The sequence below is a fragment of the Symsagittifera roscoffensis genome, chromosome 6, assembly GCF_963678635.1.
Source record: "Symsagittifera roscoffensis chromosome 6, txSymRosc1.1, whole genome shotgun sequence".
Classification (NCBI taxonomy): Eukaryota; Metazoa; Xenacoelomorpha; order Acoela; family Convolutidae; genus Symsagittifera; species Symsagittifera roscoffensis.
The window spans coordinates 36,056,057-36,069,990 of NC_087067.1; the positions used below are offsets into that span (position 1 = coordinate 36,056,057).

At 33.7% G+C, this 13,934-nt stretch overlaps 1 protein-coding gene and 9 non-coding genes across 10 annotated transcripts in view; 1 reads left to right on the forward strand and 9 right to left on the reverse strand.

Moving 5' to 3' along the window:
• The window catches only part of LOC134848707 (histone-lysine N-methyltransferase SETDB2-like), a 185,020-nt gene that overhangs the window by 45,043 nt on the left and 126,043 nt on the right, over nt 1-13,934 (forward strand). The window lies entirely within an intron of this gene.
• On the reverse strand, nt 1,110-1,182 carry Trnav-aac (transfer RNA valine (anticodon AAC)). The gene has a single exon. It is a non-coding gene; the product is annotated as a tRNA-Val (tRNA).
• Trnav-aac (transfer RNA valine (anticodon AAC)) lies at nt 3,403-3,475 on the reverse strand. Its single transcript has one exon. It is a non-coding gene; the product is annotated as a tRNA-Val (tRNA).
• Trnav-aac (transfer RNA valine (anticodon AAC)) lies at nt 4,623-4,695 on the reverse strand. Its single transcript has one exon. It is a non-coding gene; the product is annotated as a tRNA-Val (tRNA).
• Nucleotides 5,785-5,857, reverse strand: Trnav-aac (transfer RNA valine (anticodon AAC)). Its single transcript has one exon. It is a non-coding gene; the product is annotated as a tRNA-Val (tRNA).
• Nucleotides 6,860-6,932, reverse strand: Trnav-aac (transfer RNA valine (anticodon AAC)). Its single transcript has one exon. It is a non-coding gene; the product is annotated as a tRNA-Val (tRNA).
• On the reverse strand, nt 8,081-8,153 carry Trnav-aac (transfer RNA valine (anticodon AAC)). The gene has a single exon. It is a non-coding gene; the product is annotated as a tRNA-Val (tRNA).
• On the reverse strand, nt 9,217-9,289 carry Trnav-aac (transfer RNA valine (anticodon AAC)). The gene has a single exon. It is a non-coding gene; the product is annotated as a tRNA-Val (tRNA).
• On the reverse strand, nt 10,409-10,481 carry Trnav-aac (transfer RNA valine (anticodon AAC)). Its single transcript has one exon. It is a non-coding gene; the product is annotated as a tRNA-Val (tRNA).
• Trnav-aac (transfer RNA valine (anticodon AAC)) lies at nt 11,629-11,701 on the reverse strand. Its single transcript has one exon. It is a non-coding gene; the product is annotated as a tRNA-Val (tRNA).

Consider the following 13,934-nt stretch of genomic DNA (forward strand, 5'->3'; position numbering starts at 1 on the left):
AAGAAACGCAAAATTTGTCAAACGGTAAAAAACTGATGCCACCAAGGCTTGAACTGGGGACTTTCTGTGTGTTAGGCAGATGTGATAACCACTACACCATGGCACCTTTGAGATTACATAGATTTAAGATTAGGAATCAGTTGTCAAGTGGTGTTTTTGAGGAGTTAGCATAATCGCAACTTTGTTTGCTATAGAAAAAGGGGGTTTTGTCAAGATCTGAGATTGAATTGTAAAAATAGGTTTCAAAGCTTCGAAATGAGTGGCATTTTGTTTTTGATAAAAAAAAATGTTAATTGTCATTGCATGAGGTTGTTGGTCCAGGAAGAGAAACTAGGGAACGATTTTTTCAAATAATTACAAGGCTGAACTTAGTAAACTTTGCGCTATGTTTTTTTAGTAAGAACTGTTTGAATAGTAGAAAGTATGTTGTTAATTTAATTGTAGGAGGATATCTTTTAATTTTTTGCTTATTTTTTCGATCGTTGCCCTATCACGCTTCAACAAACTGATTGAATTGTAAAAATAGGTTCATAAGCTTCGAACTTACTGTCAATTTGCCTTTGATGAAGTAAATTGTTTATTGTCATCGTGTGAAGTTGTTAGTCCAGGGAGAGAAATCATAGTTTGATATTTCTGTGGAGATGGAAAACTATTATTTTTTAGCAAAATTTTGCTCAAAAGGTTTGATTGGAGCTTCTTGTGTCAAAGAAGATTTTGATTGGTTTTGTGTTTTTTACTCGACTAGTGAAAACAAAAAGATGGGCACTTTTTTTGCTTAGTTTTTTTTGATCGCTGCCCTCTTACACTTAAAAAAAAAACAATTTGAAATGTAATATTAGGTTTAAAAGCTTGGAACTGAGTATCATTTCGCATTTGAAGATGTGAATTGTTAATTGTCATTTCATGACATTGTTGGTTCAGGGAGAAATTGAATAACAAATTGTGTTTTGGTATTTTTGTGTAGACGGAATTTTTTTTTTAATGAAAAGATGATCGATAGGTTTTAATTCATTGTTTAAAGCTTCTTGTGTCAAAGAAGATTTTGATTGGTTTTTTGTTTTCGACTGGAATAGTGAAAAAAACGCAAAAAATGTCAAACGGTAAAAAACTGATGCCACCCAGGCTTGAACTGGGGACCTTCTGCGTGTTAGGCAGATATGATAACCACTACACCATGGCACCTATTAGATTGCAGAGATTTTTAGATTCGGAATCAGTGGTCAAGTGGCATTTGTTAATAGTTTGCATAATCGAAACTTTGTTTGCTATAGAAAAAGTGGGTTCATCAAGATCCGAGGTTGAATTGTAAAAATAGGACTGTCATTTTTCATTTGACAAAGTAAATTATTAATTTTTAGTGTCATTTTTCATTTGACAAATAAATTATTAATTTTTATTGCATGAAGTTGTTGTTCGAGGGAAAGAAATTATGATTTGATTTTTTTTATTGATTTTAGTCCTCTTGACTCGACTAGTGAAAACAAACGGAGAAATTGTATATCGGTAAAAAGTGATTCCACACAGGCTTGAACTGGGGGTTTCCTGCGTGATTGGCAGATGGGACAACCACTTCACATTGGCACCTATAGGATTGCAAAGTTTTGAAGCTTCGGAATTAGTGGTCAAATGGCATGTGTTAGGAGTTTCCATCATTGTAACCCTAATTGCTATAAGAAAAGTGGGTTTATCGAGATCCGAGGTTTTAATATTTGCTTCTCTTGAACTTCGTGAATAATCCTCATAAATTGTTCTTCATGACAGAGAAAAGGTAGATATATTTTTCAGTCAGGCCATTGTTGTCAACCAAGAAATGTTTTCTGACTTTTTCAATGCAAAATTGGGAGCGCCACTTTCTATAAAACACTCGACTTCGATATTCAAACAAACCTAAGCTATTTTCAACTAACTACAGGGTTGACCTCAGTAAATCTTGCGCTACGTTTTTTGTAAAAACTGTTCGATTAATGGAACGTATTTTTTTGTTTTTTTTTTTGCTTAAATTTTTTCTGATCGTTGCCCTCTCACGCTTGAAAAAAAGAACCATTTGAAATGTAATAATAGGTTTAAAAGCGTGGAACTGAGTATCATTTCGCATTTGAAAATGTGAATTGTTAATTGTCATTTATGAAGTTGTTGGTTCAGGGAGAAATTGAATAAAGAAACTTGTTTTGTAATTTTTGTGTAGACGGAAAACTTTTTTTGAAAAGATGATCGAAATGTTTTAACTGACTGTTTAATGCTGTTTCAGCCAAAGAAGATTTTGATTGGTTTTGTGTTTTCGACTGGACGAGTGAAAGAAACGCAAAATTTGTCAAACGGTAAAAAACTGATGCCACCAAGGCTTGAACTGGGGACTTTCTGTGTGTTAGGCAGATGTGATAACCACTACACCATGGCACCTTTGAGATTACATAGATTTAAGATTAGGAATCAGTGGTCAAGTGGTGTTTTTGAGGAGTTAGCATAATCGCAACTTTGTTTGCTATAGAAAAAGGGGGTTTTGTCAAGATCTGAGATTGAATTGTAAAAATAGGTTTCAAAGCTTCGAAATGAGTGGCATTTTGTTTTTGATTAAAAAAAAATGTTAATTGTCATTGCATGAGGTTGTTGGTCCAGGAAGAGAAACTAGGGAACGATTTTTTCAAATAATTACAAGGCTGAACTTAGTAAACCTTGCGCTATGTTTTTTTAGTAAGAACTGTTTGAATAGTAGAAAGTATGTTGTTAATTTAATTGTAGGAGGATATCTTTTAATTTTTTGCTTATTTTTTCGATCGTTGCCCTATCACGCTTCAACAAACTGATTGAATTGTAAAAATAGGTTTATAAGCTTCGAACTTACTGTCAATTTGCCTTTGATGAAGTAAATTGTTTATTGTCATCGTGTGAAGTTGTTAGTCCAGGGAGAGAAATCATAGTTTGATATTTCTGTGGAGATGGAAAACTATAATTTTTTAGCAAAATTTTGCTCAAAAGGTTTGATTGGAGCTTCTTGTGTCAAAGAAGATTTTGATTGGTTTTGTGTTTTTTACTCGACTAGTGAAAACAAAAAGATGGGCACTTTTTTTGCTTAGTTTTTTTTGATCGCTGCCCTCTTACACTTAAAAAAAAACAATTTGAAATGTAATATTAGGTTTAAAAGCTTGGAACTGAGTATCATTTCGCATTTGAAGATGTGAATTGTTTATTGTCATTTCATGACATTGTTGGTTCAGGGAGAAATTGAATAACAAATTGTGTTTTGTTATTTTTGTGTAGACGGAATTTTTTTTTTATGAAAAGATGATCGATAGGTTTTAATTCATTGTTTAAAGCTTCTTGTGTCAAAGAAGATTTTGATTGGTTTTTTGTTTTCGACTGGAATAGTGAAAAAAACGCAAAAAATGTCAAACGGTAAAAAACTGATGCCACCCAGGCTTGAACTGGGGACCTTCTGCGTGTTAGGCAGATATGATAACCACTACACCATGGCACCTATTAGATTGCAGAGATTTTTAGATTCGGAATCAGTAGTCAAGTGGCATTTGTTAATAGTTTGCACAATCGAAACTTTGTTTGCTATAAAAAAAGTGGGTTCATCAAGATCCGAGGTTGAATTGTAAAAATAGGAGTGTCATTTTTCATTTGACAAAGTAAATTATTAATTTTTAGTGTCATTTTTCAATTGACAAAGTAAATTATTAATTTTTATTGCATGAAGTTGTTGTTCGAGGGAAAGAAATTATGATTTGATTTTTCTTAATGATTTTAGTCCTCTTGACTCGACTAGTGAAAACAAACGGAGAAACTGTATATCGGTAAAAAGTGATTCCACACAGGCTTGAACTGGGGGTTTCCTGCGTGATTGGCAGATGGGACAACCACTTCACATTGGCAAATATAGGATCGCAAAATTTTGAAGCTTCGGAATCAGTGATCAAATGGCATGTGTTAGGAGTTTCGATCATTGTAACCCTAATTGCTATAAGAAAAGTGGGTTCATCGAGATCCGAGGTTTTAATATTTGCTTCTCTTGAACTCCGTGAATAATTTTCATAAATTTTTCTTCATGGCAGAGAAAAGGTAGATATCTTTTTCAGTCAAGCCATTGTTGTCAACCAAGAAATTTTTTCTGACTTTTTCAATGCAAAATTGGGAGCGCCACTTACTATAAAACACTCGATTTCGATGTTCAAACAAACCTAAGCTATTTTCAACTAACTACAGGGTTGACTTCAGTAAATCTTGCGCTACGTTTTTTGTAAAAACTGTTCGATTAATGGAACGTATTTTTTTGTTTTTTTTTGCTTGAATTTTTTTCTGATCGTTGCCTCTCACACTTGAAAAAAAAAACCATTTGAAATGTATTATTAAGTTTAAAAGCTTGGAACTGAGTATCATTTCGCATTTGAAAATGTGAATTGTTAATTGTCATTTCTGAAGTTGTTGGTTCAGGGAGAAATTGAATAAAAAAGCTTGTTTTGTTATTTTTTGTGTAGACGGAAATTTTTTTTAATGAAAAGATGATCGATAGGTTTTAATTCATTGTTTAAAGCTTCTTGTGTCAAAGAAGATTTTGATTGGTTTTTTGTTTTCGACTGGACTAGTGAAAAAAACGCAAAAATGTCAAACGGTAAAAAAACTGATGCCACCCAGGCTTGAACTGGGGACTTTCTGCGTGTTAGGCAGATGTGATAACCACTACACCATGTCACCTATTAGATTGCAGAGATTTTCAGATTCGGAATCAGTGGTCAAGTGGCATTTGTTAATAGTTTGCATAATCGAAACTTTGTTTGCTATAGAAAAAGTGGGTTCATCAAGATCCGAGGTTGAATTGTAAAAATAGGACTGTCATTTTTCATTTGACAAAGTAAATTATTAATTTTTTGTGTCATTTTTCATTTGACAAATAAATTATTAATTTTTATTGCATGAAGTTGTTGTTCGAGGGAAAGAAATTATGATTTGATTTTTCTTATTGATTTTAGTCCTCTTGACTCGACTAGTGAAAACAAACGGAGAAATTGTATATCGGTAAAAAGTGATTCCACACAGGCTTGAACTGGGGGTTTCCTGCGTGATTGGCAGATGGGACAACCACTTCACATTGGCACCTATAGGATTGCAAAGTTTTGAAGCTTCGGAATTAGTGGTCAAATGGCATGTGTTAGGAGTTTCCATCATTGTAACCCTAATTGCTATAAGAAAAGTGGGTTTATCGAGATCCGAGGTTTTAATATTTGCTTCTCTTGAACTTCGTGAATAATCCTCATAAATTGTTCTTCATGACAGAGAAATGGTAGATATCTTTTTCAGTCAGGCCATTGTTGTCAACCAAGAAATGTTTTCTGACTTTTTCAATGCAAAACTGGGAGCGCCACTTTCTATAAAACACTCGACTTCGATATTCAAACAAACCTAAGCTATTTTCAACTAACTACAGGGTTGACTTCAGTAAATCTTGCGCTACGTTTTTTGTAAAAACTGTTCGATTAATGGAACGTATTTTTTTGTTTTTTTTTGCTTGAATTTTTTTCTGATCGTTGCCCTCTCACACTTGAAAAAAAACCATTTGAAATGTAATATTAAGTTTAAAAGCTTGGAACTGAGTATCATTTCGCATTTGAAAATGTGAATTGTTAATTGTCATTTCTGAAGTTGTTGGTTCAGGGAGAAATTGAATAAAAAAGCTTGTTTTGTTATTTTTGCTTAGACTCTTGTGTCAAAGAAGATTTTGATTGGTTTTTTGTTTTCGACTGGACTAGTGAAAAAAACGCAAAAAATGTCAAACGGTAAAAAAACTGATGCCACCCAGGCTTGAACTGGGGACTTTCTGCGTGTTAGGCAGATGTGATAACCACTACACCATGGCACCTATTAGATTGCAGAGATTTTTAGATCCGGAATCAGTGGTCAAGTGGCATTTGTTAAGAGTTTGCGTCATTGCAGCTTTGTTTGCCAAAAAAGAATTAGGTGTCATCAAGATCCGAGGTTGAATTGTGAAAATAGGATTCAAAGCTTCGAAATGAGTTGCATTTTGTTTTTGATAAGAAGAACTGTTAATTGTCCTTGAATGAGGTTGTTGGTCCAGGGAGAGAAACTAGGGAACAATTTTTTCAAATAATTACAAGGCTGAACTTAGTAAGCCTTGCGCTATGGTTTTTTTTACTAAGAACTGTTTGAACAGTAGAAAGTATGTTGTGAGTTTAATTGTAGGAGGATATCTTTTAATTTTTTGCTTATTTTTTCGATCGTTGCCCTATCACGCTTCAACAAACTGATTGAATTGTAAAAATAGGTTTATAAGCTTCGAACTTACCGTCAATTTGCCTTTGATGAAGTAAATTGTTTATTGTCATCGTGTGAAGTTGTTAGTCCAGGGAGAGAAATCATAGTTTGATATTTCTGTGGAGATGGAAAACTATAATTTTTTAGCAAAATTTTGCTCAAAAGGTTTGATTGGAGCTTCTTGTGTCAAAGAAGATTTTGATTGGTTTTGTGTTTTTTACTCGACTAGTGAAAACAAAAAGATGGGCACTTTTTTTGCTTAGTTTTTTTTGATCGCTGCCCTCTTACACTTAAAAAAACAATTTGAAATGTAATATTAGGTTTAAAAGCTTGGAACTGAGTATCATTTCGCATTTGAAGATGTGAATTGTTAATTGTCATTTCATGACATTGTTGGTTCAGGGAGAAATTGAATAACAAATTGTGTTTTGTTATTTTTGTGTAGACGGAAGTTTTTTTTTATGAAAAGATGATCGATAGGTTTTAATTCATTGTTTAAAGCTTCTTGTGTCAAAGAAGATTTTGATTGGTTTTTTGTTTTCGACTGGAATAGTGAAAAAAACGCAAAAAATGTCAAACGGTAAAAAACTGATGCCACCCAGGCTTGAACTGGGGACCTTCTGCGTGTTAGGCAGATATGATAACCACTACACCATGGCACCTATTAGCTTGCAGAGATTTTTAGATTCGGAATCAGTAGTCAAGTGGCATTTGTTAATAGTTTGCACAATCGAAACTTTGTTTGCTATAAAAAAGTGGGTTCATCAAGATCCGAGGTTGAATTGTAAAAATAGGAGTGTCATTTTTCATTTGACAAAGTAAATTATTAATTTTTAGTGTCATTTTTCAATTGACAAAGTAAATTATTAATTTTTATTGCATGAAGTTGTTGTTCGAGGGAAAGAAATTATGATTTGATTTTTCTTAATGATTTTAGTCCTCTTGACTCGACTAGTGAAAACAAACGGAGAAACTGTATATCGGTAAAAAGTGATTCCACACAGGTTTGAACTGGGGGTTTCCTGCGTGATTGGCAGATGGGACAACCACTTCACATTGGCACCTATAGGATCGCAAAATTTTGAAGCTTCGGAATCAGTGATCAAATGGCATGTGTTAGGAGTTTCGATCATTGTAACCCTAATTGCTATAAGAAAAGTGGGTTCATCGAGATCCGAGGTTTTAATATTTGCTTCTCTTGAACTCCGTGAATAATGTTCATAAATTTTTCTTCATGGCAGAGAAAAGGTAGATATCTTTTTCAGTCAAGCCATTGTTGTCAACCAAGAAATTTTTTCTGACTTTTTCAATGCAAAATTGGGAGCGCCACTTACTATAAAACACTCGATTTCGATGTTCAAACAAACCTAAGCTATTTTCAACTAACTACAGGGTTGACTTCAGTAAATCTTGCGCTACGTTTTTTGTAAAAACTGTTCGATTAATGGAACGTATTTTTTTGTTTTTTTTTGCTTGAATTTTTTTCTGATCGTTGCCCTCTCACACTTGAAAAAAAAAACCATTTGAAATGTAATATTAAGTTTAAAAGCTTGGAACTGAGTATCATTTCGCATTTGAAAATGTGAATTGTTAATTGTCATTTCTGAAGTTGTTGGTTCAGGGAGAAATTGAATAAAAAAGCTTGTTTTGTTATTTTTTGTGTAGACGGAATTTTTTTTTAATGAAAAGATGATCGATAGGTTTTAATTCATTGTTTAAAGCTTCTTGTGTCAAAGAAGATTTTGATTGGTTTTTTGTTTTCGACTGGACTAGTGAAAAAAACGCAAAAAATGTCAAACGGTAAAAAAACTGATGCCACCCAGGCTTGAACTGGGGACTTTCTGCGTGTTAGGCAGATGTGATAACCACTACACCATGGCACCTATTAGATTGCAGAGATTTTTAGATTCGGAATCAGTGGTCAAGTGGCATTTGTTAATAGTTTGCATAATCGAAACTTTGTTTGCTATAGAAAAAGTGGGTTCATCAAGATCCGAGGTTGAATTGTAAAAATAGGACTGTCATTTTTCATTTGACAAAGTAAATTATTATTTTTTTGTGTCATTTTTCATTTGACAAATAAATTATTAATTTTTATTGCATGAAGTTGTTGTTCGAGGGAAAGAAATTATGATTTGATTTTTCTTATTGATTTTAGTCCTCTTGACTCGACTAGTGAAAACAAACGGAGAAATTGTATATCGGTAAAAAGTGATTCCACACAGGCTTGAACTGGGGGTTTCCTGCGTGATTGGCAGATGGGACAACCACTTCACATTGGCACCTATAGGATTGCAAAGTTTTGAAGCTTCGGAATTAGTGGTCAAATGGCATGTGTTAGGAGTTTCCATCATTGTAACCCTAATTGCTATAAGAAAAGTGGGTTTATCGAGATCCGAGGTTTTAATATTTGCTTCTCTTGAACTTCGTGAATAATCCTCATAAATTGTTCTTCATGACAGAGAAAAGGTACATATCTTTTTCAGTCAGGCCATTGTTGTCAACCAAGAAATGTTTTCTGACTTTTTCAATGCAAAATTGGGAGCGCCACTTTCTATAAAACACTCGACTTCGATATTCAAACAAACCTAAGCTATTTTCAACTAACTACAGGGTTGACCTCAGTAAATATTGTGCTACGTTTTATGTAAAAACTGTTCCATTAATGGAACAAATTTTCTGATCGTTGCCCTCTCACACTTGAAAAAAAAACCATTTGAAATGTAATATTAAGCTTAAAAGCTTGGAACTGAGTATCATTTCGCATTTGAAAATGTGAATTGTTAATTGTCGTTTCTGAAGTTGTTGGTTCAGGGAGAAATTGAATAAAAAAGCTTGTTTTGTTATTTTTGCTTAGACTCTTGTGTCAAAGAAGATTTTGATTGGTTTTTTGTTTTCGACTGGACTAGTGAAAAAAACGCAAAAAATGTCAAACGGTAAAAAAACTGATGCCACCCAGGCTTGAACTGGGGACTTTCTGCGTGTTAGGCAGATGTGATAACCACTACACCATGGCACCTATTAGATTGCAGAGATTTTTAGATTCGGAATCAGTGGTCAAGTGGCATTTGTTAATAGTTTGCATAATCGAAACTTTGTTTGCTATAGAAAAAGTGGGTTCATCAAGATCCGAGGTTGAATTGTAAAAATAGGACTGTCATTTTTCATTTGACATAGTAAATTATTAATTTTTAGTGTAATTTTTCATTTGACAAATAAATTATTAATTTTTATTGCATGAAGTTGTTGTTCGAGGGAAAGAAATTATGATTTGATTTTTCTTATTGATTTTAGTCCTCTTGACTCGACTAGTGAAAACAAACGGAGAAATTGTATATCGGTAAAAAGTGATTCCACACAGGCTTGAACTGGGGGTTTCCTTCGTGATTGGCAGATGGGACAACCACTTCACATTGGCACCTATAGGATTGCAAAGTTTTGAAGCTTCGGAATTAGTGGTCAAATGGCATGTGTTAGGAGTTTCCATCATTGTAACCCTAATTGCTATAAGAAAAGTGGGTTTATCGAGATCCGAGGTTTTAATATTTGCTTCTCTTGAACTTCGTGAATAATCCTCATAAATTGTTCTTCATGACAGAGAAAAGGTAGATATCTTTTTCAGTCAGGCCATTGTTGTCAACCAAGAAATGTTTTCTGACTTTTTCAATGCAAAATTGGGAGCGCCACTTTCTATAAAACATTCGACTTCGATATTCAAACAAACCTAAGCTATTTTCAACTAACTACAGGGTTGACCTCAGTAAATATTGTGCTACGTTTTATGTAAAAAATGTTCCATTAATGGAACGAATTTTCTGATCGTTGCCCTCTCACACTTGAAAAAAAAACCATTTGAAATGTAATATTAAGCTTAAAAGCTTGGAACTGAGTATCATTTCGCATTTGAAAATGTGAATTGTTAATTGTCGTTTCTGAAGTTGTTGGTTCAGGGAGAAATTGAATAAAAAAGCTTGTTTTGTTATTTTTTGTTTAGACGGAAATTTTTTTAATGAAAAGATGATCGATAGGTTTTAATTCATTGTTTAAAGCTTCTTGTGTCAAAGAAGATTTTGATTGGTTTTTTGTTTTCGACTGGACTAGTGAAAAAAACGCAAAAAATGTCAAACGGTAAAAAAACTGATGCCACCCAGGCTTGAACTGGGGACCTTCTGCGTGTTAGGCAGATGTGATAACCACTACACCATGGCACCTATTAGATTGCAGAGATTTTTAGATTCGCAATCAGTGGTCAAGTGGCATTTGTTAATAGTTTGCATAATCGAAACTTTGTTTGCTATAGAAAAAGTGGGTTCATCAAGATCCGAGGTTGAATTGTAAAAATAGGAGTGTCATTTTTCATTTGACAAAGTAAATTATTAATTTTTAGTGTCATTTTTCATTTGACAAATAAATTATTAATTTTTATTGCATGAAGTTGTTGTTCGAGGGAAAGAAATTATGATTTGATTTTTCTTATTGATTTTAGTCCTCTTGACTCGACTAGTTAAAACAAACGGAGAAACTGTATATCGGTAAAAAGTGATTCCACACAGGCTTGAACTGGGGGTTTCCTGCGTGAATGGCAAATGGGACAACCACTTCACATTGGCACCTATAGGATTGCAAAGTTTCGAAGCTTCGGAATCAGTGGTCAAATGGCATGTGTTAGGGTTTCCATCATTGTAACCCTACTTGCTATAACAAAAGTGGGTTTATCGAGATCCGAGGTTTTAATATTTGCTTCTCTTGCACTCCGTGAATAATTTTCATAAATTGTTTTTCATGGCAGAGAAAAGGTAGATATATTTTTCAGTCAAGCCATTGTTGTCAACCAAGAAATGTTTTCTGAGTTTTTCAATGCAAAATTGGGAGCGCCACTTACTAGAAAACACTCGACTTCGATGTTCAAACAAACCTAAGCTATTTTCAACTAACTACAGGGTTGACCTCAGTAAATCTTGCGCTACGTTTTTTGTAAAAACTGTTCGATTAATGCAACGTATTTTTTTTTGTTTTTTTTTTGCTTAAATTTTTTTCTGATTGTTGCCCTCTCACACTTGAAAAAAAAACATTTTAAATGTAATATTAAGCTTAAAAGCTTGGAACTGAGTATCATTTCGCATTTGAAAATGTGAATTGTTAATTGTCGTTTCTGAAGTTGTTGGTTCAGGGAGAAATTGAATAAAAAAGCTTGTTTTGTTATTTTTTGTTTAGACGGATTTTTTTTTTATGAAAAGATGATCGATAGGTTTTAATTCATTGTTTAAAGCTTCTTGTGTCAAAGAAGATTTTGATTGGTTTTTTGTTTTCGACTGGACTAGTGAAAAAAACGCAAAAAATGTCAAACGGTAAAAAAACTGATGCCACCCAGGCTTGAACTGGGGACCTTCTGCGTGTTAGGCAGATGTGATAACCACTACACCATGGCACCTATTAGATTGCAGAGATTTTTAGATTCGGAATCAGTGGTCAAGTGGCATTTGTTAATTGTTTGCATAATCGAAACTTTGTTTGCTATAGAAAAAGTGGGTTCATCAAGATCCGAGGTTGAATTGTAAAAATAGGAGTGTCATTTTTCATTTGACAAAGTAAATTATTAATTTTTAGTGTCATTTTTCATTTGACAAATAAATTATTAATTTTTATTGCATGAAGTTGTTGTTCGAGGGAAAGAAAATATGATTTGATTTTTCTTATTGATTTTAGTCCTCTTGACTCGACCAGTGAAAACAAACGGAGAAACTGTATATCGGTAAAAAGTGATTCCACACAGGCTTGAACTGTGGGTTTCCTGCGTGAATGGCAAATGGGACAACCACTTCACATTTGCACCTATAGGATTGCAAAGTTTCGAAGCTTCGGAATCAGTGGTCAAATGGCATGTGTTAGGAGTTTCCATCATTGTAACCCTACTTGCTATAAGAAAAGTGGGTTTATCGGGATCCGAGGTTTTAATATTTGCTTCTCTTGAACTTCGTGAATAATCCTCATAAATTGTTCTTCATGACAGAGAAAAGGTAGATATCTTTTTCAGTCAGGCCATTGTTGTCAACCAAGAAATGTTTTCTGACTTTTTCAATGCAAAATTGGGAGCGCCACTTAATATAAAACACTCGACTCCGATGTTCAAACAAACCCAAGCTATTTTCAACTAACTACAGGGTTGACCTCAGTAAATCTTGCGCTACGTTTTTTGTCAAAACTGTTCAATTAATGGAACGTATTTTTTTGTTTTTTTTTTGCTTAAATTTTTTTCTGATCGTTGCCCTCTCACACTTGAAAAAAAAAACCATTTGAAATGTAATATTAAGTTTAAAAGCTTGGAACTGAGTATCATTTCGCATTTGAAAATGTGAATTGTTAATTGTCAATTATGAAGTTGTTGGTTCAGGGAGAAATTGAATAGAAAAGCTTGTTTTGTCATTTTTGTGTAGACGGAAAACTTTTTTTGAAAAGATGATTGAAAGGTTTTAACTGACTGTTTAAAGCTTCTTCAGCCAAAGAAGATTTTGATTGGTTTTGTGTTTGGACTGGACTAGTGAAAAAAAACCGCAAAATTTGTCAAACGGTAAAAAAACTGCTGCCACCAAGGCTTGATCTGGGGACATTCTGTGTGTTTGACGGATGTGAGAACCACTACCCCATGTCAACTATGAGATTGCATAGATTTTAGGATTAGGAAGCAGTGGTCAAGTGGCATTTGTTAAGAGTTTTCATCATCGCAACTTTGTTTGCTATCGAAAAAGTTGTTTTTATCGAGATCCGAGCTTGAATTCTAAAAATAGGTTTTAAAGATTCTAAATGAGCGGAATTTTGTTTCTAATAAAAAGAATTGTTGATTGACCTTGAATGAGGTTGTTGGTCCAGGAACACAAAAAAAAACAGGGAAAGCTATTTCCAACTAATTGCAAGACTGACCTTAGTAAACCTTGCGGTTTGTTTTTTAGTAAGAATTGTTTGTTTAGTAGAACTCATGTTGTTAGTTTAGTTGCAGAAAAACATCTTTTGTTTTTTTGCTTTTTTTTCGATCGTTGCCCTATCACGCTTAAACAAACTGTTTGAATTGTAAAAACTTGACCATAGTAAATCTTGCGCTAGTTTTTTTTGTAGAAACTATTCGATTAGTAGAACGTATGTTGTTAGTTTAGTTGTAGCAGAATAGCTTCTTGTTTTTTTTTGCCTAATTTTTCGATCGTTGCCCTATCACGTTTGAACAAACTGATTGAATTGTAAAAATAGGTTTATAAGCTTCGAACTGACTGTCATTTTGCATTTCATAAAGTAATTGTTAGTTTTCATTCTTTGAAGTTGTTGATCCAGGGAGAGAAACTATGTTTTGATATTTCTGGAAGGAAAAGTATGTTTTTTAAAAAAATTTCGCTCAAAAGGTTTCTAGTGAAAACAAACGGAGAAATCTTATTACGGTAGAAAAATTGATTCCACACAGGCTTGTACTGGAGGGCTTCTGCGTGATTCGCAGATGCGATAACCACTACTCCTTAGCACTTATAGGATTGCCAAGTTATACAGATTCGGAATCAATGGTCAAATGGCATGTGTTAGGAGTTTGCATCATCGCAACTCTATTTGCCAAAGAAAAAATGGGTTTATCGAGATTCGAGGTTTAAATTTTTCGTTCTCTTGAACTCCGTGAACACTTCTTA